We start from the raw sequence: 3,496 nt of genomic DNA on the forward strand, positions 1-3,496 counted from the left end.
TAAGAAAGTTAGTTCAGACGTTGCGGAAAACTCCGCTGCGGACCATAGGCTGTGGTGCGGAATTTTCTGTCCACAGCATGCACTGTCTGTTGCGGAGAAGAAGCGGAATTTCACTGCGTATTTCAGCCTTTGCAATGCAAAACCTGAAATCTGTGGCAAATCCGCTGTGTTTTCTGCAACGTCTGAATTACCTGTCAAATATGCAAATGTTGGTGCAGATTCGTTGCATAATTGCCCTAAATCTGTACCAACATTTGCAGCGGAAAAGCTCTGCCACGTCTGAACAGTCCCTAAATGTGAGGTTCTTAGCGCGCAGTTTGATCAAATTGTGCGAGCCAACCTGCCATGACTAGGCGACCTCATACAGGGGGTCCCTAAACCTGCCATCTGTCCTGGGCTGTTTTTAATTAGAACAGAATATATTTGGTTCCTTCATCTCCTGATCGCACTGTGGGCTCAGTCCCAAGAGGGAGAGGTAAGTCTCCAAAATAGGGATATAATGTTTAATGTAGTGAAACCCTGTATGAAGTCATCTTGTCGTGGCAGGTGGGCTTGCACAATTTGATCAAACTGTGCGCTAAGAACCTCAGATTTATAAACATAACTATAACAGTAATGCAATTAAAATAATATAAATGTTTAATAAACATAAAGTGTGTGGCGCCTGCGGTGCGCATCTGCATTCTCTAGTTACTAGGAGTATCACTCAGTCAATCTACGTATGCCAGAGGAATAATTGTTTTGATGCATAAAAAGATTGATTTCAAGAAATTATCATCAGCTATTGATAAGGAAGGAAGACATATATTCCTTTATGGTTTGGTAGACTGGGTTAGATGTATATTGCCATTTGTCTATATCCCTCCACCGTACTCACCTTATGTATTGATTCATCTGCTTGAATTTATTCAGCAGAGGTATAATCAGCCTATATTGATGAATGGAGACTTTAGCTGTGTTCTTGATATTCGGGTGGACAGAGTTAGATCCGTGGGTGACTGCTACGTGGACCCACAGATATCCCTATTGGCTAAATTTTGTGAGGAAACAGAGTTTAAAGATGTTTGGAGAATGAAATAACAAGAAAGCATTTTCGTGTTGCAGCCAGACACATAATTCACAGTCTAGAATAGACATGTCCTTGGCAAATGAGGGGGGTCTGGATCTAAGTTGTAGGATGTTCTATGAACCCTTGGGGGTATCAGACCAGTGTCTATGGTGTTAGATTTAAAAATAGGTGGGAACTGGGTCCATGGTGCTGCCTTACCTAGGATCAATCCTCACTGGTTGTCCATCACCAATAGACATGCTCTGATTGAACAACAAATATTAGACTTTTGGGAAATTAATCTGAACTCAACTCTCATTCATTATGTTTGCGGCTCATTTAAAGCTTTTTTGTAAAACCTTTGGTCAAAGAGAGGGAGAATCAGCATCGAAAATAAAATTTGGGGAGATGTTCCAACGGAGACAGTTATAAACAATTTGGCCCTAGCTACTAGCAAATATACGGAACATCTTTTCTGTAAGGCCTTTAAAAAATATATATATTTGACATAGATATTTTTATGAAGCAGGCAGGCCAGGAAAATTGCTTGCTGATATTTTTAGAAAATTGGCTCTATTGGTATATGTCTGGAAGCTATGAAACAGATTAAGGAAGAAATTAAGCTGGAATTTATGATTTTTTTTTCTCTCAATTTTATAGTTCTACAATTGAAGTCAATCAGATTAATATCGAAACAATTTTAGAACAAGTCAAATTTACTTCTCTTACTGAAACTCAGGGGGCATCATTGGAGGAGCCAATCTCCTCAATTAGGTTTCCATTTGAGATTTAAAGGAAATATGATGATGTTATACTACCAATGTTACGGAAAGTCTTTAATGAATGTAAAAAAACAGAGGAGACTGCCGAGCTCCATGATGGAAGCCGAGATCACTTTAATATTAAAAAAAGAACAAGAATCCTAACGAGGTAGTCATATAGACACATATCTCTATTAAACACTGATAATAAAATTCTAGCAAAAATGCTCTCTCTTTGGCCCTGTTGACAGAGTTTTTTTTCAGTCAGGGAAATTCCTTCAGGAATTTTGAGGCAGATTTTGACCTGCCTGCAGTTTCCTGCTGCAGTTTTCGCTGCGTCTTTCAGTTACAGCCATTGAGCGCCGCGGGCAAAGAACGCAGCGAAAAATGCTTCCTCTGCCTCCCATTGATTTCAATGGGAGGTCAGAGATCGTACCATGGCAAAAAAGAGCATGACGCTTTTTTTCCCCACGAGCGGCTAAAACCCGCTCCTGGAAAAAAATGCCTCCACCTCCCATTGAAATCAATGGGAGGCTTTTTTGGACATTATTTGGCACTGATTCCGATGCAGTTTCCACGTCAATCAGTGACAAAATACTCCATGTGAATTGACCCTTAGACTAAAAAAGGTGATAGCGGCAATAATCCATCTGTACAGTACTCCCAGTGCAAGGGTTAAGGTTGATTGAGATGTGACAAACATGTTCCCACTGACCAGGGTTACTCGGCAAGGATGTCCTCTTCCCCGATGCTATTTGCTCTTTTTATAGAACCATTGGCAATATTAATAAGAAAGGATAAGCAAATAACTGGGTTTGGATGTGAATGAGAGAGGGATAAGATCTTATTATATGCTGATCATATTTATTTTGATGTGCCTTAATAATACAGAAAAACTGTACCTAGAGTCATAAAGCTAGTGGAAGAGTTTAGGAAAATGTTATGGTTGAATATTAATTGGAGCAAGTCTGTGCTTCTGTGTCACGATGGGTGTGTGGACCCACTGGGCTGTACCGCCATAGCGAGATAGCAGCTGGCCAAACAGGATACCAAGGCAAAGTCAATAGTTTGAATAAGGATACCTGTGGCAATACAGACAGTAGCGATGGCAGGCTCGGATGGGACCTTGGCAGCAGGCAGACACCAGACGTGGTGAAATACAGCAGGTGTAGTATACCACACAACACAGGAGCAAGGTAGCACAGGATACAGGATACAGGTAGCAGGAACGGGAACACTGTGAACTGGAAAACACTAATGAGCCATTTGCAAAGACTAACATGGGTAACACAACAAAGCTCAGGCAATGAAGGAAGGGGCAGGACCCTTCTTATAGTCCAGGGTGATCATGGGAGCAATCAGTCAATCTAAAACTTGTGTGTGCTCTGGCCCATTAAGGCCAGGAATGAGCTCGAGCGTGCACCCTAGTGGTCACTGCAAGACTGGATGGCCGCATGTGCTGGCATCTCTGCGGAGGAAGATGTCTGAAGGATTATAGGAGTCTGCCGTCTGCGACCGCGGACGTTACATTCTTCCATTGGATGGGGAGATGCCAGAAGATATGGGAGGATTAAATAAGCTTGGTAGATCCCAGAATTTAGAATATTTGGGGATTCAAGTTGGAGTGGATGAAGAAAATTACATTGCATTGAATCTGATACAGGTAATAGCAAAAATTTGATCTAAA

The sequence above is a fragment of the Rhinoderma darwinii genome, chromosome 10, assembly GCF_050947455.1.
Source record: "Rhinoderma darwinii isolate aRhiDar2 chromosome 10, aRhiDar2.hap1, whole genome shotgun sequence".
In the NCBI taxonomy this organism is placed as follows: Eukaryota; Metazoa; Chordata; class Amphibia; order Anura; family Rhinodermatidae; genus Rhinoderma; species Rhinoderma darwinii.